Genomic DNA, 21,365 nt, shown 5'->3' with positions numbered 1-21,365 from the left:
CCACAGTCAATCCTGAAGCACGAAAGGAAAATAAATTCAATTTTGTTCCTCAGGTTCAACAAAAACCAGTTGGTTGGACAATTTTCTTTTTTTAAACGTGGTTGCATGTGGAGTTGATTGATGCCACGTAACTAAATTAATGAAAATATTTTAAACAAGGAAGTCAATGACAGTCTTGCATTCAACATTTTTTAGTTTATTAAGACTCAGTAAATGCACCAAAATATACATACATAGCAAAATATGTGCAGCAGAAAACACTGCTATAAAAGGGCTAAAATAATTTTTAGAATCAATGTATGTTTTCTAACCCATGTTCATGAAAAGATTTGCAGAACATGGTTTTACTCTTTACAACAAATTTATGTTTATAAATAAAGAAATTAAATGTTTTTCTATCATTGCTGTTCACCTATCATTTCCCTCTGATTTTAGGGATGACTTATTAGTAGGGTTAGGTTTAGTGGTATAGGGATTACGTTTAGACTAAATTCTCTGACAGGACTAATGTTCCAGGATCAACGAAATATGTTGACCCAGGAACGTCTAACTCTGCAGAACCAGAATATGACAAAAACTGCACTAAAACAAATGATTATTGCTGCTTGTTCAAACTGCCTGTTTAAAATGAGCTGAAACAGCTCAATTCTTGTCATTTCTTTGGCCATTTTTTTTTTTTTTTATGTTCAGTCCACTTTAACCATTAAGTTACCTTAAGCATTTTGCAACAATAAAGAATTGTGTTGGTCCCACTACCTGGTTAGGGGATTTGTAGTTCCCAGTATGCTTTGCATGGGATTGAACTAACGGAAGGAATAGTTGACAATAAAGGTAATCTTAGATGTTTAAAGTTATAAAAGAGACTTGTTAGAGTTTAATCTTCACAGTTTGAAGATTTAGAAGAGTTTCATGCAACATTTTGAGTTTTGAGATTACCGCCTTGCAGAAGAACCCATGCTTTGGGTGTGGGCATCTTAATTGGCAAATATGCAGTTTGTTGCTTTGCTCAGTGAGCAATAACTGTCCTAAAATTAGTTCTGAGATCAGGCTTAAGCAACTGTATATGTAACTTATGAAGTATGCTTAAAAATGGATCTTAGTTCATTTAGGATATCATTAAACAAAACTAAGAGACATTGAAATGTATGACAAATAATAGACATGCATGATATTATAAGACCTTTGACTTTAAGTTAAATAAAAATACAATTTAATAAAAAAATGATTTGATAAAATCATGTTGGACCAACTCAATTGCATTTAGTTGTGTAAATTGTTTTTGCCCTCAATTCATCAGTTCATCAAATGAGTTATTTTGTTGAGTGTGTGTTTTATTTTTGAAAAAAAAACTTTATGTTGCTTGTTTCATGTTTTGTGGCAGTTAAATGCCTATTCAGAAAGATTTCCTGCGAATCTGGATTATTATGTTTAAAAGGTGTTTAAAAAAAACTATATTCGTAATAACCAACAAAAATGCTCATTGAGAAAAATAGATCTTTTAATTGAAAAAAATATATATAAAAATAAAAAACTCTTGGTGGTATACTTTGTGCTAAATTCAAATGTACCAGCTTTGCTCATTTTCCCAGGAATTATGTCAATGACAAGAAGCAATTAGAGTAGTGAATGTCCTCTGGCCTACATTCAGTACACCCATGCTGCTCATCTGCTCTCTCACACCAAAGGATGTGCGGAAGTGTGGCCTCCTGGGATAGAGTTATATTAACATTTTTTGAGCATCACTTCAGTTTTTTTCCTTGATAAGTACAGTAGATTCCAGATTTCTGCACATATTGCAGAAATATCTATTGTAATACTAATCAGATAGCTGTGTATGATAATGGAAGTATAAAGACATTTTGTTTCACAATTTTGACTTTGTTTTCCTCCTAATTGTAACTTTTTAACTTGTAATTCTGAGTTTGCATATTACAATTCAGACTTTTACCCTCCCAGTTCCTCTTAATTTCACAATTGCAAGTTATGAACATTAATTGTGAGTTAACATGTTGTACTTTTTTTTCATCTTGATATGCTTTTTCCAGAGAATTTCCAGCTTGTCTCATAATTTAGATTTTTTTCTCTCTCTAGAATTCTGTATGCTGTGCAATTCTGAGCTTTTTCCAAGAATTCTGGGGTTATATACAATTTAGCATTTAAATCTTGAAATTATAAAAAAAGTTGTCAGAACTATAGTTTTTAAAATATCTTGTTGCTATGTTATATTTTTTTATTCTGTGGCAAAAAAAAAAAAAGATTTCCCATTCATGTAAAGATCAAAAGCATTTTTAAACATGAGGTACAGTCTGCAGCACAGTCTATGATGGTTTAGAGACATCAAAAATCAAGCTGTGTTCTTCATTTTAATCTATAATGTGTTCCTGAATGATTTATGATGAGAAACAAAGAAAGTCAAAACCCAAACATTTTCAGCTGCTATCTTTACCTTGATAGCTTCAACAGATACCCAGTGTACCGCACACAAAGCTCAGTGCACAACACCTCATTTTAAACTGACACTTCAAACAAAAACAACATATAAAGTACAGATATTTTTCTTCCTAATGCATCCCTCCAGCAGTTATACAGAGAAATTGTGAGAGTAAAGAAGACTTAGCACAAAATATTTAGGTCAATTTATGTTCAAAACATCTATTCTATGCCATAAAAAATATAAATATATGTAATGTAATGTAATGTAATGTGTATTTATATAGCGCATTTATTGTGTATGACCATACACCCAAAGCGCTTTACAATCATGAGGGGGGGTCTCTCCACACCACCACCAGTGTGCAGCATCCACTTGGATGATGCGACGGCTGCCACAGGACAACGGCGCCAGGGCGCTCACCACACACCAGCTATTAGTGGAGTGGAGAGACAGTGATAGAGCCAATTCGGTGGAAGGGGATGATTGGGAGGCCATGATCATAAGGGCCGATAGAGGGACTTTGGCCAGGACACCGGGGTTACACCCCTGCTCTTTCACGAGAAGTGCCATGGGATTTTTAATGACCACAGAGAGTCAGGACCTCGGTTTAACGTCTCATCCGAAAGACGGCGCCCACTGACAGTGTAGTGTCCCCTTCACTTTTACTGGGGCATTAGGACTCACACAGACCACAGGTTGAGCGCCCCCTGCTGGCCTCACTAACACCACTTCCAACAGCAACCTAGTGTTCCCTTGCGGTCTCCCATCCAGGTACTAACCAGGCTCAGCCCTGCTTAGCTTCAGTGAGTAACCGGTCTTGGGCTGCAGGGTGACATGGCTGTGGCTCCAAATATATGCAAGTAAAAAAATGTAATGTCGATTTTTTTGAGCATCTTATGCACCATGTACTGTCAAACTGTTATTTAATTGAAATCACTCTTAAGAATGCCTTTCAATGAACCAAATATTCCACGAGTGTGGAGGAGTGCATTTTGTGGCTTGAAAACCGCCTCAGAGCAAATTCGCATATTCTTCATCATCGTGATTTGTAATTAACAGATTTAATTAGAAGCCATGCTTAATCCTAAATCTCACAGCGGGTGACCACAACCCTTAAACACTCAGACAACCAAACAGGCCTGCATTTCTGGAGAATATGAAGGAATCATCAACTCCTTGCTCACTACAATAGATAATCTGTCTGCAAGACCCAAAGCAGATTCAGACGTGAGCTTTTGGGAAATATCAGATTACCAGTCTAGTGTTAAAACCATTAAAGTGTTTTAGTGGGTTGTGGTGAAAAAGCATCCAGGAATTGCTTTGGAATGAGGAAACAATGTGAACTGATGAATTAAGTAAAGAAATTTGAATAAACGGATGTGTTTGATTGGTTTTTTGTGGATGCGGATACATTATTAATTCTTCCTTCCTGCCATTTCCCGTTCTTTGCTTGCACCGTGTGAAAGCTTTCCCATACAACTGGGTTTGGCCCACAGGGGTGTTTTAAGGTGGCGATGAAGAGAGTGTTTAACGGAGCTGGCTCAGGTTCAAGGCAGGCTGCCCGGGTCATTTGGAGTGCTGGTTTACCACTTTAAAAGAGCTGACATGAGGAAGGTTGAAAAAACTGTGGCAGCTGGACTTTCTGAAAAGTTTTCACTTGTCCAGGTGTTCCTCCTGTAAGTGTATGGGGGCATGTTGAGTTCCCATAGCATCTCAAAAGAGTTGAATGAATTTTTTTGGTATTTCAACATTTGTTAGTTTTAACGTAACGCAACTTTCCAACTAAATATTTACAACAGCACCCCCCCCCATGTATAATGGTAGAAAAGAGATGATGGCAATTAGTTTACATTGAGAAGCTCGAGATGATAAAAAGAAATGTGACTATGCATGACTTTACGGAGAGCTTACAACCTACTAACTACGGTTTGCTTTAAGAACATGTGGCGCAACCGAAGTGAGAACAAATTTAGTTACAAACTAGCTAGTAGTTACTAAGCGCCTATTGTGAACTTAAGTTGCAGAAAGAACTTACAAGCAGCTGGTGCAACCCTACCCAGGTCCTTTCAAAAATAAAGAGAGTCTTATATTGGACATGAAGTGCAGCGCCTTTAGAATTCAAATACACTTTTTATGAGAGTCCAGGGAGTTAAGTGAAAGCTTGGGGGGAAAAAAAACTTAAAACTCACCACTTTGTTCAGTCTTGAAGTTAATTATTGCATGTTTGGTGAAACGATAGATGTTTCAGAGAGCTGTCTTAAACTGAATGATATATGTGACTGTAGACCACAAAATAAGTTAGGGTCAACTTTTGAAAATTGAAATTTTTACATCATCTGAAAGCTAAAAAAATAAGCATTGCATTGATGTATTTTTTGGTGCACTAGAATGGATAGAATTATTTGAAAATCTGGTTAGAAAAAATCCTAATATTTGGTTAAGAAATTCACCTGTTAAGTTGTAGAAATTAGGTGCTTTTAAATGTGCATTACTAAAAAAGTCTTGGACATTTACAAAATATCCTCATGGAGTTGGATATTTACTTAATATTCTAATGTTTTTATTAATTTTCAATGATTTTCAATATTTTTGACATACAATGTATTTTACGCTATTGTCACTTAGGTATGTAATTAGGTCCTGTCCAACTGCTAGTTAACGTAAATTTCTTATCTGCCAATCACATGGCAGTAACTCAATGCATTTAGGCATGTAGACATGGTCAAGACGATCTACTGCAGTTCAAACTGAGCTTTAGAATAGGGAAGAAAGGTGATTTAAGTGACTTTGAATGTGGCATGGTTGTTGGTGTCAGATGGGCTTGTCTCAGTATTTCAGAAACTGCTGATCTACTGGGATTTTCACACACAACCATCTATAAGGTTTAAAGAAAATGGTCCAAAAAAGAGAAAATATCCAAGCCAACAACAACTCAAATAACCACTCGTTACAACCCAGGTATGTAGAAGAGGATCTTTGAACATACAACACGTCCAACCTTGAGGCAGATGGGCTACAGCAGCAGAAGACCAATGTCACAGTCTACCTTGAGTATTGTTGCTGACCATGTCCATACCTTTATGACCACAGTGTACCCATCTTCTGATGGCTACCTCTAGCAGGATAATGTGCCATGTCATAAAGCATGAATCATCTCAGACTGGTTTCTTGAACATGACAATGAGTTCACTATACTCAAATGGCCTCCACAGTCAACAGACTCAGTCCAATAGAGCACCTTTGGGATGTAGTGGAACGGAAGATTAGCATCATAGATGTGCAGCCGACAAATCTGCAGCAACTGTGTGATGCTATTATGTCAACATGGACCAAAATCTCTAAGAGAATATTTTAGAACCTTGTTGAATATATGCCATGCAGAATTAAGGCAGTTCTTAAGGCAAATGTGGGTCCAACCCAGTACTAATAAGGTGTACCTAATAAAGTGGCCAGTGAGTGTATATACCTATACATAACAACACATGGTTTTGTGATCCAGATCATATATCTGATATCTATTTCCTTTGAGTTGTCCTTGAAATGGCACTGTGTGACCCAATTTACAAAGACCATTTCATTTTCTTTTATTTCATCACACTCTACAGCAGGGGTACTCAATCCTGTTCCTGGAGGTCTACCTTCCTGCAGATTTCAGTTGCTATCCATATCAAACACACCTGAACCAATTAATTAGGACCTGAACATCACATGATAATTACAGGCAGGTGTGTTTGATATGGGTAGCAACTGAAATCTGCAGGAAGGTAGATCTCCAGGAACAGGATTGAGCACCACTGCTCTACAGCAGTTTTGCATGAGCACTTAGTTAAACACTTGAGAACTGTTAACCATACAAACCTATGTTATGTAGCTTGTGAGTAAGAGGAAATAAAAGTGAATGAGAATGAAGTTCATGGCAACTACTGTTTGATCATAACCTGTGTTTTTGTAAAATTCAGTGAAGACCAAAAACCTTGTTTTGGTGCACTTTTTCACAACATGTCCCATAGTATTAGCTCAGTAGGAGTAGAGTAGGTGCAACGCAGTGGCGCAGTAGGTAGTACTGTCGCCTCACAGCAAGAAGGTCACTGGTTTGAGCCTCAGCTGGGTCAGTTGGCGTTTCTGTGTGGAGTTTGCATGTTTTCCCTGTGTTTGCGTAGGTTTCCTCCGGGTGCTCCGGTTTCCCCCACAGTCCAAAGACATGCGGTACAGGTGAATTGGGTAGGCTAAATTGTCCGTAGTGTATGAGTGTGTATGAATGTTTCCCAGAGATGGGATGAAGCTGGAAGGGCATCCACTGCGTAAAACATGTGCTGGATAAGTTAGCGGTTCATTCCGCTGTGGCGACCCTAGATCCATAAAAGGACTAAGCCGAAAAGAAAATGAATGAACGAGTAGAGTAGGTGCATTTGTGTAGCCATTTAAACACCTTTGATCACATAATTGTTTAAACTATGAAGGCAATCTGATCAAATTTATCTACCTCTGAAAGGGGACAGAAATAATATATTTAAAACATTTCAGACCACTGCACCAGTGATTAGTGTCATTCATTTTCCATCAGATTGACAAATGTGCAACTTAAGGACACAGTATATAATTTTTGCTGCTAAGCGCACATTCGAAACAAACAAAGGTATAGCATGATGACGCCATGACTGAGTGTGGACTCATATGGAGTTTATTATGTCCTATTGAACTCCTGGAGAATTGATGTTCATGGAGAAACTAAAGCAGGGGTGTCAAACTCCTAAAGAGCCGCAGCCCTGCTTCAGCAAACTAACTGTAGCTTTCAAACAAACCTCAAGGACTCAATTAGTTAGATGGGGTGTGTTAATTGGAGTTAAAGGTAAACTGTGCAGAGCTGTGGGCCTCCAGAAACTGAGTTTGACACCTGTGAGCTAAAGTATTCAAAATGTATTATTATGGGGGAAGTATTTAGCAGAGACAATGTTGCCTCACAGCAAGAACCTTCTGTTCTGTTCACCCCATGTCCGTGCGGGTTTTCTCAGGGTGCTCTGGGTGGGTTTTCTCTGGGTGCACTTGGTGGGTTTTTTCTGGGACATTAGTGTATGAGTATGTTTGTGAATGCCAGAGTGTATGAGTGGTTCCCTGTAGTGGGTTGCAGCAAGAAGAGCATCGACTGTGTGAAACATAGGCTGAAATAGTTGGCGGTTCATTTTGCTGTGGCGACCCCTAATAAATAAGGGACTATGATGAAGGAAAATCAAGGAAGAAAGCTGTGAAAATGAAACACTGAAGCAATTTCTGATGAGGTTTGAGCACAGCATGACACAAAAGCAGCATAGCTTTTATTATGGCATAGTGCACCAATTTCAGTTCTTCCAGTCATGATCATGTTTGGAAAAAGCAGCACTATTTCATCATACTTAATATTTAAAAATGTAAATAAATAAACTTTGGGTTCTGTTATAATCCTGTTACAATGCAGTCTAATAAATCACACAACATAATAAAGTGTCTTTGGTGTTTCACTGTTTTTTATAAAACCAAACTGGATGGAGGTTGTTTGACATTATTACCAAAATGACAAAGACCATGTCACTACTTAAAATTTAACAATACTTCAAAGATTTTAGATAATTTAAGTAAGCAAAGACTATATATAACACAGTTCTAGTGTTTTGTTTTTTGTTTTTATTTTTAATAAAAAAATATATTTTTCTGCAAGCTACAGTAATTTTCCTCTGGGTCATTTTCTAGTTACATTTGCACGGTCTATACCAGGGATGTCCAAACTCGGTCCTTGAGAGCCGTTGTCCTGCAAAGTTTAGTTCCAGCCTCAATCAGACACACCTGGGCTAGCTAATCAAGCTCTTACTAGACTTTTAAGAAACATTCTTGCAGGTGTGAGGCAAGTTGGAGCTAAAATCTAAAGGACACCGGCCCTCCAGGACAGGAGTTTGGACACCCCTGGTCTACATTGTAAAAAATGTTTGGTTCCACACAATCGATTTGTAATTGAAATTGAAGATAAAACAATTAAGTTGTCCTCAAAAAATTCAAGTATTGTGTTGTTTCAACTCATTTTAAATAAGTGATTTGAACAAGCAGCAAAAAAGCATACAACAAAATCAACAACTAAAGGATGTGAACACCACGATTACAGCTGTGTTTCTATTGCATTGTTGTGCGTTTCTTGATACAGAAATGGAGCATACGCATACTCATTATGAGAATAAAACAGCAAAAGGGAGCACTAAATCAACTATTACAGCATGTAGCACTACACATAATCTATCCTGATTCTAACACTTTAAAATATTACACTGGAGATGTGTATGGTTAAATGAAAAAAATCGCTGTATTCTAGTTAAATTACTGTAGTTCCCAAAACTACATTGCTAGAACTAAAACCATTATTAGTTTCTATTTTGTAAATATACAGTGTATGAACATAAAAAACAGATACTTCTGCTAATATTTTGTGTAACTAATGGTGAAAAATGTCATCTTATGTGTGAAGGCAGCTTTAGATGTTTTAAAGGGGGTTTTATACACTATCAAAAATAGCTAATGCTGATCTTGTGAGACAGTAAACCCTCATCACAGCTGTGTGTATTTACAGTGATAAACCACAGAATTCATTGCCTATACTGTGGGAAAAAGAGGAAAAATAACAGCAGGGGTACCTGCAAATTGTCTGCATGCAAAACCAGTGGTCCAATTGATAAAATATGGCTAAAAGGATGAGTGTATGATTCTGTGCTGAAGGGTGATGTCAGAAACAGACAGATTTCCTGACAAGAAGCAGCCAGACAAAAGAAGTGGAGCACACACACAAGTGTACTTACACTCAGCAGGGAGTCAGACAAGCCACAAACAAAACTGCCGAAAGATTTGCACACAAACAAGCTTGAGGCCAGATTACAAAACTGCAAAGTCGCTATGGAAAATTGTCAGTTAAACGAGAAAGATTTGTGGATAAACAGAAGATGGGTTGGAAGTTTATATAAGGCTAGAGTTGACAGGAGCACATTAGGTTAAACATCATAAGCTGTTTAGCATGTGTAATTTTTTTCCAAACTAGAAATGAAAACTCAATTATAACTTATTGACCCGCATGTCTTTTCAAACCTGCTTGATGTTCATCTACAGAACACAAAGAAGAAGAAAATTCTGAAGAATGAACAACAAAGCCCATTGACTTCAATTGTGTAGACAAGAAGCTCTGAGACATTTCTAAATATATCCTGTTTTATCTTTCACTAAAACAACAGAACCATTCAGTTTTAGAACAACATGGGTTTCATTTTGTTTGGGTGGAGTATCCATTTATGAACAAACTCCACCTGCAGCCAATTCTAAATTACATTGGTCATGTACACAATGCTAAAACAAACATAAGAGCTGTAAGTAGCGATGAATCTCGCACCCCGGCTCACTGCTAGCTGGTGGCCTTACGCCTCATTAACACAAGATGTCAGTGTCAACGCTTCCCATGTACTTTGAATGGGTGACATCAGGCGTTGCCAAACTGCACTGTGGTGGATCCGTCAGCACCACTTCAGTGGCGTTGCTCAATGCAGAAGTTAGGAAATTCTCAACTTTTCAAGCGCCAACAGAAACAGCCAATCAGATCGCTTTATCCAAATACCCCAGCTCAGATAGTAACCAATTACAAACTAATTTCATTGGCTGACACTGCTATGACGATCACATCAGCCCCAACTTCAGAAATGCCCTCGGTCAAGAGTTGACGCTCAAGTCCCATGTGTCATGCACGGTCAGTATGACTGAGAATGCTGGGCAAGATTAAGCTGAAAAATATTTTAAAATACTGACAAAGTCATTGATTAGCTGCAAACTTCTTTATGTCAGCAGATGGCGCTATGACTGTAACTCAGTGTTAATATTTATTTATCAACAACTTTTTTTAACTACTATAATTAATAAATACTGACATTCTCGTTGACTGATAAAAATGAGATAAGAATGTGATTGGGGCCGTTTTTGGAAAATATCCAACCATAATTAATCTTGGTGTGTGATACATGATGCACAAACATATTTGAAAAGTAACTGGTCTACAGTAGGCCGATTACAGATAGGCGATTACTTATTTACTATTTCTTTAGTTATATCGTGTTAGTCATTTGGGATGCAGTGACACGCAGTCAAATATTTTGCCGAACAGATCATAAAGTCCTCGTGCTGCAGGGATTAGGAGGTTTGCTAAAGGTGCAGCTGTCGTGCAGTAAGGGGTTTGCGTCTTTAATAATCAACAACAACTTGCGTTCATTGAACAGTAAGAAGGATTAATAAATACATATGAAACAGTCCCTTAAAAGTGACGTCTTATCAGTTTCGGGCTCAGGCGCGCTTGCACTCACACTATAAGGGTATCACTCGTTTGAGCCCAAGTGAACCATGCTCTGGCACATCTCTTTCAACTGGGCCAGGGCTGGCCAAGTAAACTGCGCCTGAGCCCTATTCAGAGCACTCACACTTTTAAAACGATCTGGGAAACGGGCTTGGGCACTGTTCGGATAGCATAGTGCCCTAAGTTTCTGATGCTAAAAGTTTTGCTTGATACACTAAAGTGCAATATAAAAGAGATAACTTTGCAGACTGTATATAAACCATTTGTCATATTTTTTTTTTTGTTTTGCTTCCCTAAACATCCAATTTTGATTGTTTACCCCGTCTAATCACCTGCATACATGGGCAAAAATGAAAGAACAGACGTTGAGACAAAGGTTGAACATTTAGACCGATGTTCAGTTCTCCTGAACTGCTTGTTGGAATTAAGGTGTGGCAAGATATACTCAAATAGATGCGTTGTATTGACACGGCTGTCAAAGAATTGCAGACCGTTGTACAAGCTTGAGAAGCATTCCTGGATTAATTTCTGTGTGTTTTAAAAATTACTTCTGATATTCTCCAGTGTGACAGAAGGCTTTTGTTGAAATCTGGACACAAGTCATCCAAAGAGATGCAAGAGAAGCTAGCCAATTGCAATTGCATCACTAAAATGCATTTACACTAAAGGCACTACATATTTTTTTGTATTTTTCTTCTACTATAAAGGAGACCATCAAAATACCACAAACAATCACATGAATTCCCTAGAGCCAGTATCCTATAATTGCATGTATTTTGACTGAGGAAATGTTTGAAAGAAGTTTGAAGAGAAGAGATGTGAGTAGAGCTCACATTCAATCTCTCTGTCATTCTCTTTTGCATCTACTGTAAAAAAAAAAAAACTAAAAAAAAACTGCAGTGCACTCAAAGATACAGAAACACTCACTCGCAAAATCTCTGCCTCAGTCTTCTAAGGGCAATTTTTTGGGGCTGCTGTATGTCATTCAACACCTCTGAATGATGTTCTTTGTTAAGAATGATGAGAATGAGGTGTCTAGAGAGTGTGTGCATGTGAGATATTTAGTGTGGGCCTCCAACAGCTGGCACCGCCGAAGTGGCAAGCTCTTGGAATATGTCACTGGCATCTGTCAATGTGACAGTGTCTCTAGTAAAGCCTAGAAATAAATGTTTACCTTGACTTTTGGTCAAATACTGAAAAACTAACCACACTTCATTATTGCATGAAATTCTGATACACAAGATTCTCTCACAAGTTGAATTAGCCAGTCCTACAGCACCTGCAAGTCACAAATGTTTCATAGATAAGTCTGGTCTGTGTTTATAAAAACTGTCAACCCGAGAACAAAATACAGAATAAATAATAAGAAATGAACCTGCACTGCCATGTTTCTGGTACACATGATAGTATGGTAATGCTTCTCTGTAGGGGCATCTCTCTGGTATGTAAATTAATATTTCCAAAAATCTTTGAAGGAAAAAAAGAGAGACAGATGTAGAGGGAAAGAAAGACAGTGAGGGAGATGAAAAGAAGCAAATGAAACCGATAAGAGTAGCCAAATGCCTCATGGAGAATTTCAACATACAATTCTTGTTGTAGCTCTGTTCAAAAATCTAGTTATCTGCATCGCTACCAACTAGCTACGTATACTGCTATCTAAACCAGCAGTTCTAACTGAACCAGAGCTCATTAGTTATACTGTAACTGATAAATGATCTGAAATGCTCTGATCATCTGAAATGATCTGAAATCTCAGTGGTTCTCAACCTGGGTTACATGTACCACAAGTGATACGCAGGCTTCCTTATAATGGTACGCAGAGGAATTGTAGAATAATTCAAGTAAAAAAAAAAATGAACAGTTTTACCCTGGGCGAGGCAGTGGTGAAGTAGGTAGTGCTGTCGCCTCACAGCAAGAAGGTCGCTGGGTCGCTGTTTCGAACCTCGGCTCAGTTGGCGTTTCTGGATGGAGTTTGCATGTTCTCCCTGCCTTCGCGTGGGTTTTCTCCGGGTGCTCCGGTTTCCCCCACAGTCCAAAGACATGCAGTACAGGTGAATTGGATAGGCTAAATTGTCAGTAGTGTATGAGTGTGTGTGTGTGTGAATGTGTGTCTGGATGTTTCCCAGAAATAGGTTGCGGCTGGAAGGGCATCTGCTGCATAAAAACTTAATGGATAAGTTGGTGGTTTATTCCGCTGACGCGACCCCGGATAAATAAAGGGACTAAGCCGACAAGAAAAGGAAGGAATGAAGGAAGTTTAACCCTTTGACGCGTAAAATAACAAGGATGTGATCCGGAAATTGATTTTAATAGGCTTAACTTTTTATTTTAATTTTTCTAATGTTTGTTATGTATTCTATCATTTGAGGTTATTTTCCTCCCCATACTTGTAACATATCTCGTATTTTTATATCCCAATGTTAACAGGTATTGTTTAATCACTTGCTTCTCTGACACACGTCTCTAACAATATATATTAAATGCCCATGTGGGACCACATCTAATATTTTATCTAATTATATCTAGATATCTGTCGCCTCACAGCAAGAAGGTCGCTGGTTCGAGTGTGGAGTTTGCATGTTCTCCCTGCTTTCGCGTGGGTTTCGTCTGGGTGCTCTGTAAATTGTCCATAGTGTATGAGTATGAGTGTAAATGTGTGTGTGTGGATGTTTACCAGAGATGGGATGCGACTGAAAGGGCATCCACAGCATAAAACTTGCTGAATAAGTTGGTGGTTCATTCCGCTGTGGTGACCCCGGATTAATAAAGGGACTAAGCCGACAAGAAAATGAAATGTAATGAAATAATATATGGCCCACGTGGGCCATATATTATTATTTATGATAATACTTTACATTTAAGTACAGCAGTTTTCTTTTAACTTTTTAAGAACAGTGCCATTTTCAATTAACTTTTAACATCACATTTTAATTTAAACGTTGGCATTTTATTTATCTTTTTTTACCTGTATGTGTTATTGTTCAAACTATTTATTACAGTGGCTGAAGTGGCTGACAATAATAAATATTCATAATAATAAGTATTAATCTGCCACGTTTGTGAACTGTGCAGAGCTGTAGCAATTGAGCCTACTATGTATTTCAATACCAGTCATTATCGTGATACTTAAAGAGACAATTTTTTTCTGAGGTGGTACTTGGTGAAAAAAGTTTGAGAATCACTGCTCTATACAATAGCATGCCACTATACACGGGGACTTGGCTGACAGCTTTTTCTAGCAAAGTGTGATGTTAGCAATTTGCTTAGCATGATTAGCTCAAAATCCCAGAATAAATGCACATAGCGTGACCAAGCCCCTGACATGTCTTGCTTTGAAATTTCTATAGCACCCATATAAGTTTAACAGAGGCCAGCTAATAAAATGTTGTACAGGTAAACCTCATTCCTCTGAACCTTAAAAGGTGTGAGTTGCCAGTTCGATCACAGCTCGGAGTGGATTGGGTGGTGTAGTACTGGCAGGATTACGTTGGTGCTGGATAGTAGTGAGATTTAGGGGGAGGAATGCAACAGAAGCCAGCTGGTAAAGTGCTGTGCAGGTAAACCTCATTTCTCTGAACCCGAAAAGGTGCTCTAGCATCAAACACTAGAGGCCATGGTCTTTAGCGTCCTTGTTAGAGCAACCAACTCCCATGCAGAGTTGCCAGTTCAATACCAGCTCAGAGTGCATTAAGTGGTGTAGGTCCAGCGGAGTTACATAAGCTTCTCTATCCGTTTTACTGGTTATGAGGGAATTGAGATACTGGTTATTGGTAATTGAGGCAATAACAAACCCATTAGTGACATGACTGACTAGAAAGAAGTATTCCAGAGTGTCATGTAATTTTACACTTTTCAATCTGTCTTCACTTTTACAATCCTAAAATAATGCCGAGTTCAGACTGCATGATTTTAGCCCAGATTTTGACTTGCCGACAGGTTTTGAGAAATCGCAGACAAATGCTTGAAATCACAAGCAAATCGGTGCTCATTTAAACGCGTAACACTCACACAGTGTGAACTACTAAAGACGTGATCTAAGAGAATTGCGGATGAGTCGCAGACACCCGTCAGATATTTGGCATGCTAAATATCTGGAGCTGTAGGTGATTCAAATCATGCCATGTGAAATGTGTTCTGATTGAAAACAACATCGGCTATCACTTACAGCCAATGATAGAGCAGCATCTACTAGTATGGATATCTGCAGTCAGCGGGAGGTTGGGGGAGAAGTAGTCTATTTGGACCCAAGAAATGGAGGAAAAACTAGTGGAAATTTGACAGGAGCAGCCGTGTGTGTTTGACGTCTCTTCTGAGCAATATCACAACAAGTTCCCTTCAAAGCCAGGTAAGCAAAATGAGTACATCTCACTAAAGGCTTCTTTCTCATTATGTAGTTAATAACAAATGATATACTATGTGACTTTGCATTGTTTCCATGTCACTACTTCTTTAGTTTGTGGACAAAGTTGTCAGCGATTCTTTCTGTTTTAAAGTCATGCAATGTGAAACCCCTTGTTGCCGATGCATTTTGCAGCAGAGGTCTTGCAGTAGAGGTCCGACCAGTCTTCTGCAGCGAAGGAATAAATTTCCAAATAAAGCACGGGAGCGGTCAGTAACTAGTCTCATTTTGGACGGGAGCGGGTTGTCTAACAATATTGACTACCGACTATCGAGCAAGAACAACACCCCCCCCCCCCCCCCCCCACCACCACACACACACACACCTCCTCCCCCTACAACCCTCCGCTCGTGAGCGGGAATGGGCTCGGCAGGCAGAAAATGGCAGTTCGGGCAGTGGGATAACGAAAACTAAACATAAGCAGGAATGGTCGGGTTTCTGTTCTAAAACTTGGTGGGAGCTGGATTCAAAATTTTGTCCCGTGCAGATCTTTATCTTGCAGTTTAAACACAGAAGCGACAAAACGGTTCCCCAGATATTCATCTGTGACGCGACTATTTTGAAAAATCGTGCAGTCTGAACTTGTAGAAAGGAGTATGGATGGAATTCAAATGTATTAAATCCAGCATTTGTCATTATCACATGAGCTAACTCCAACAGTTCCATTGCTTCACTCCCATTCATAAATTCTGTCATGTTGCCTTATGGGATATTAAAGGGTCCATTGGATGTGCACTTCAGAAATCAGACATGCCTGGCCTACTGTAGCCAATCAAGCTCTTACTAGGTTTACTAGAAACATCCCTGCAGGTGTGTTCAAGCAAGTTGGAGCTAAAATCTGCAGCACACCGGCTCCCAAGGACCGAATTTGGACACCACTGCATTAGATTATCCGGGTACTTCTCGCTGTTTTTTGAAAACTGTGTATTTGGAAATACTAATAGGCTCACATACTATATTAGGGAAGAATATAATTTTGGAAGAACTGGTTATAATTATCTAGTTTTTGACACAATGCATTTTGGGATTGCCTTTCCTAAGGAGTTTACAATACTGCTTAAAATGAGGTGTTCTGAAACGGTGTTGACTACTAAGGCAAACTGCAGACCTAATACAGTACGACTGGCTTCTAGCAACCAACAAGACAGCTCTTTATGTTTTGGAACAGAGCGATTGTTTCCACTTGACATTGTATCTCCAGTACTATATACAGTATGAAGGATAGCAGTGGCATATTTGAACTGTGCAGCACTTGTAATGTCAGAGTATTCTCTCTCTGTAACATAAACTGTCTCCTACCTCTTTGAGATGGCCCTTTCCAAATGGGCTGGTATATCTGTCTCCACTCAGCTCTACGCTCACAAACAGTCAAATGTCTGTGCTATTCACTCCATCGCACAGGCTGATAGTACTAACATCCAGGGAATGTGCTTTTACAACAACAGTCTCCCACTTACCTAATGGCGAAGCAAGAAAAGTGAGTTGCGCAACGTCTCTCATTCTCCATATGTCTTCTCATTTCACTCATCCCTTTCTCCTCAGTCTTCCTCCCACCACAACCGCTCTATAACCAGAAGAGATAGTTGTAGAAGATGAAACAGAACATGCAGGTGTTCAGAGGAATAAACAAGATTTACATTAGCCATGTTTGCATATGTATACTGTATTTTTCAGCAAATTTTGCAGGAAATCAGTAGGCCTCACAGCAAGAAGGTCACTGGTTTGAACTCCGGCCGGGTCAGTTGGCATTTGTGTGTGAAGTTTGCATGTTCTCCCCATTTTCACGTGGGTTTCCTCCAGGTGCTCCAGTTTTCCCCACAGTCCAAAGACATGCGCTATAGGTGAATTGAATAAGCTAGATTAATTGAATAGCAGGTTCATTTTTAAGCACACTTTTACATGTAATACTGTACGTATTCATTCATTTCTTAGCTAATACACATGCACAATCAAAAAAATGCTGAGTTACTTTAACCCAATTTTAGGTCAAATATGGACAAACCCAACTTGGGTTGAAATTTGAAGTTAAAATAATTGTTAAAATTTAACTCATCTGGCTGGGTTTGTCTGTATTGGACCCAGCATTTCTTAAGGGTCACATACATGTAATGTACAGGTTAAAGTGAGAGTGTGTTAATGCATATTAAACTGAACTGAAATAAACTAATTTTATTCCTTCAAATTAGCTTTGTCTTTACTGATTTAGCACTCTGCTTTGTCTGACAGATTGCACTATTAGAGTAGAGCGTGGGCCCAAAGTAACACTTTTTGGTTTTGGCCAAATAATGAACATAGTAATGGGATTAGACAATGCATATTTTTTTACCAACAGCACACAAGCCTCTCCTACAAATGAGCACTTGTTTCATGATCGCCAGACCAATGGTGTCTGTGCAGTACTGCCAAAAGTGACTGGAGTAAAAATTTTACTATTTACCCCACATGCAGGGCAGGGCTGTAACAGACAGATTGTTAGTTGTAACATATGCTTATGAAGTCAGATTTCACACAATTAAAATTCAGTTTACTTTAAATAGTATATTTTCGCTGTCATTCATTTTGTTTTCGGCTTAGTCTCTTATTAAACAGGGTATTTAACCACACCTTAATGAACTACACAGTGGATGTCCTTCCAGCTGCAACCAAACACAAGGAAACACCCATACACACTTGCGTTTACACAAATACACTAAGGTACAGTTAGCTAATTCAATTCTATAGTGCATGTCTTTGGACTGTGGGGGAAACCAGGCCACTTAGAGGAAACCCACGCAAATGTGGAGAACATGCAAACTCGACACAGAAACGCCAAGACCCAGCCGAGGCTCGAACTGGCGACCTTCTTGCTGTGAGGTGATCGTGCTACTCATTGTGCCACAGTGATGCCTATTTTCGTTGTACTTAACTCAATGTTTTATTCTTCCTAGCACAGCATTCAATCCATTATTATACAATGCATTTATTTGCATTATTAGCAATAAAATTGATATTTTCTAAAAAAAATAAAAAAAAATGTATAAAAGTTCTCAATGTTTCACTCAAAATTCAAAAATGAACCAAACAGCGTGTGGCTTATTTGTAACAACATCCTGTTACAACCAACCCGTGGTGTTGTGTTTTCCTCAAAACTGGCTAGCAGTCACAGTCGCCTTGGAATGAACCGCCAACTTATCCAGCATATGTTTTATGCAGCGGATGCCCTTTCAGCTGCAACCCAGCACCGGTTTCATACGATTTCGATTTCATACATACACTACGGACAATTTAGATTACCCAATTCACCTATACCATGTTTTTGGACGTTTTTGGGGAAAACCGGAGCGCCCGGAGGAAATCCACGTGAACACGGGGAGAACATGCAGAAATGCCAACTGACCCAGCCAGGGCTTGAACCAGCGACCTTCTTGCTGTGAGGCAATTGTGCTACCCACTGCGCCACCGTGCTGCTCCCATAATTTTTTTTCAAGTAAAAAAACATCCAGTATAATAAAAAATAAATGTATGCTGAAAAATGGTTGCTCCTGTATTTCTCATCCAAGTTTCACCAAACCTTTTCAATAATTAGCTGGCAGACGTCTGCTGACAATGTGGTGAAAACCTCAGAACCAGGCTTTGGTTAACCCTGAGCAAATACCTTAAAACTACTGGTTACATTTTACCCTGCATTACTTATACTCTCCCTATATCTTTTTTTTTTCTTTTTCATTCCTTTAAAACCTGTTTTAACATATTTTAATCTGTTTTTAATCATCTTTATTCTTTGCTGTATTTCATGTTTCTTTTATTCTTGTTTATGTAAAGCACTTTGAATAACCATTGTGTATTAAATGTGCTATTTAAATAAACTTGCCTTACCTAAACTGAACCAACAGTGAATCAACAGTGTCATTTGATAAAAGACTGCAAATATATGCTGGTAATTTACCAAACAATGCCTTGGCAATAAACATCAACATATGCACTGCATCAACTGGCTCTTCTATTCCAATGTCTGTGTCGGGTATATAAAAAAAGTCTGACATTACTCATTGTCTTGACTCAGGTTGGCAAAGAAGGAAATGCGAAAAGCAGACAAACTTGAGAGCCTATTCTGAACTTTACGGGCATCTGTCGTATAATTTGTTCTTTTGTGATGTTTAAAGTGGTTTGCGGTGCACTACAACAGTCTGGAAGACGATCCTCCAGGCTATGCACACGCTTTGGGATCATTTTGAGACAATCATCATGACACCTACCCTTTTACTAAACCTCAAGCACAAGCTCACACATGGATCGCTACACAAAACAGACATTCCGGCTGATTATCTCCATAAATGCAATAACTCAATGACTTGTTAGTGCTTATTGTGAGCTGTTAAGTTAGTGTGTTTAAAATAAAAGCATTCTTGGCTGCATTCAAAGAGATTTTATACAAAATTAGACCCCACGTGTGTACAAGAGATTAACCACTAATGCATATGAACAATTTTTTCTTGCATTTTATAATTTTATTCAGACACTCAGTTATTAGTGTCTGTCGTTGTTTTTGTACACCATATGGTATGAAGCTTTTTTGTCTCAATTTCTATTCTGCAGCAATCTCTCAATTAAAACATTATAATTCCTACTGTTTTAGTAAAATGCCACATAAAAAAGTATTTATGAAATAATGTTTAGAAATACTTGACTGCTAATATATTAAAATAAAACTAAGAACATAGATTTTTATATCCTTTTTAACAATACAAAATGCAAAAACAATAACTGTGATCAAACCTTTAATTTTCTTTAACACTCCCCTGTCTGTCATTGGTCAAACAAACGGATAGCCATGCCCCAAACACAAGCAATTGGATAAGCCAATGTTATCATTGTCAGGCTATCAATAAAACAAAACAAATCAGGCTAAACAATGCTTTGATGCTGAGAAATCAGTTTTCAGATGGTCTCAGCATATTAAACTGGGAATAAAGAAAATATTTGAACAAACTGAGCAAAACATTGCAAACAAAGCTGGCAGTACAGTAATTCACGTCAGATTTTTACGCTTGAAAAAATGTGTGATTTATGCCCAAATAATACCTCTTCTCAAGCCGCTCCACGTCTTCCCAGAACTCCTCCCTTCACATCCCTTTCCTTTGCCATCTTCCTCTTTTCTGCTTGCTGGTCAGATCCAAACAGACGTCACTGCGCTCAAACACATCCACGCACATGGGAGGACAACGTCACTGGGCTTCTCGGCATCTGGGAAACGACGCAGCTTGAGAGTTCTTACAAGGCATGTCTATAACTCTGAGGGAACAACATGGATTTTACAATAATCTGTGCAGCATCAGCCTAAATTAATGTTTGTTCAGTAGATGTCATTTATGGTAGCTATGTACTTGTTGGTTAGGCAATGATAACACTGAACAGAACAGCAAAAACAAAACATGTAGCAACATAAAGTATAAGTAATTATTCTTTTAAAAAATGGGGGGAAAGATCTAAAAACTTGAATCGCAGTATTATATATGTTATATTATTGCATCTTTTCTATCACAGAACAGTAGTTCAAATGAAATTTTAAACACCTTAACACACACTCTTTCAGTGTTAAAAACTGAAAATAAATTAAATTAAAAATAAAGATTAAATTCTGCAAACAATAAAGCTGTCAAATTGCTTAGACAGATCATCCTAAACATTTAACTTAAAGTTGAAATACAATGAAAATGTTAATACATAGGCATAGCTGAATAATATCAGTTGAGTACATGGAAATGACCATGAGCCTTAAACCCCAGTGTGTCCTCATTCTCATGTAAATCCTGTGAGTGTAAATTTCTATAGAAAATCAGGACAGTTGCAACACTGACTGTTATGATGCACACATTATCATTAATATTTATGCCCCACGATCCATTTGATTGGTCATAATGTTTCCTAATGAAATTACAACAGGTTTATTTTCCCCCTTATAATCTAAGCTTGTATACATACTTTGCATGTGGGACTCTTATTTTGAAAATCTACTAGCATAGACATACAGTATGCTCACAGAGATCTTATCACAGCTTGCCCAGAATACTAAATATGGGAAAGGTGAATAATAGAAAAAAAATCAGTGCCCTCTGCCACTTTAGCTCTCGAAAGAGAAATTAAATTGGACATTGTTCCAGCATACATGGTCTTTATCAGGTCACACAGGAAATACAAAATATAGTGAT

At 38.2% G+C, this 21,365-nt stretch overlaps 2 long non-coding RNA genes across 2 annotated transcripts; one reads left to right on the top strand and one right to left on the bottom strand.

Annotated features, from left to right (window-relative positions):
- Nucleotides 1–682: 682 nt before the first annotated feature.
- Nucleotides 683–8,612, top strand: LOC147834800 (uncharacterized). The gene is made up of 4 exons (XR_015502600.1): nucleotides 683–2,688; nucleotides 3,296–5,174; nucleotides 5,250–6,044; nucleotides 6,243–8,612. It is a non-coding gene; the product is annotated as an uncharacterized LOC147834800 (long non-coding RNA).
- A 5,129-nt stretch (nucleotides 8,613–13,741) lies between these two features.
- Nucleotides 13,742–20,574, bottom strand: LOC141376596 (uncharacterized). The gene is made up of 3 exons (XR_015502603.1): nucleotides 20,239–20,574; nucleotides 16,882–17,012; nucleotides 13,742–16,741 (listed from the first exon to the last, which is right to left on the bottom strand). It is a non-coding gene; the product is annotated as an uncharacterized LOC141376596 (long non-coding RNA).
- Nucleotides 20,575–21,365: the final 791 nt, after the last annotated feature.

This window comes from Danio rerio, chromosome 11 (genome assembly GCF_052040795.2).
Source record: "Danio rerio strain M-AB ecotype USA chromosome 11, GRCz13ab, whole genome shotgun sequence".
Classification (NCBI taxonomy): Eukaryota; Metazoa; Chordata; class Actinopteri; order Cypriniformes; family Danionidae; genus Danio; species Danio rerio.
Note: the sequence above shows the minus strand (reverse complement) of the source record. Positions and strands in the feature narration are given on the sequence as shown.